Source organism: Rhinopithecus bieti, unplaced genomic scaffold, assembly GCF_001698545.2.
Source record: "Rhinopithecus bieti isolate Rb0 unplaced genomic scaffold, ASM169854v2 scaffold_12077, whole genome shotgun sequence".
Lineage (NCBI taxonomy): Eukaryota > Metazoa > Chordata > Mammalia > Primates > Cercopithecidae > Rhinopithecus > Rhinopithecus bieti.
Genome location: NW_016807340.1, coordinates 911,589 through 912,271, shown reverse-complemented (window position 1 = coordinate 912,271; position 683 = coordinate 911,589).

The following is a 683-nucleotide window of genomic DNA, read 5'->3' as shown; positions in this document are numbered from 1 at the left end:
CATTTTCAGTATATATTTTTTAGAAATTTATAATTTTATAGTTCTTTCATAACAATTATTCTGTTTTAAAACAATGTATTTCCTATCTTGACATGGACTTTTTCACAAAAAAATTATATTTTACTGTTGTTTTCAGGAAAAAAACATCATTTTTCTTTGATATCTATATCAGAAAGTACAATATTAACAATATAAAACCAAATGCTTAAATTTGGAACTTAGCCAATTTTGATAATATTTTCTAAGGCTAAAGTCATGTCAGCAATTGGCTAGCCATGTTATTAAGGTGTCTTAATTCAGCATTTTAGGTTTTATATTGAAATTTGCATTTCTTTAAATACTCCTGGAAAATGGGGAATGGCTTTAGTGGTATTTTAGGTTTTGTTAGAGAACCTAAAATCTTTACACTTTCATCTCAAAGACTATAAAGGAAAGAGGTAGTTAAGATCATTTAGAATTCAAGTTAAATTTCAGAAAATTGGGGCAGTCAGGCATTTTATCTTTGGTAGGGCAACAAGTAAAACGTGTAGAGTGCTTGCTATTCCACTTTTAAAGCTTTTACCCAATCTTATTTTAAAATTCTGTACATTCTCAGTGTCTTCTCATTCTGAAGCAGAAAATAAGGAAGAACATTCAACTTAGATTTCTAAAATCAGATAATCCTAAACAAAATGTTAGTCAGG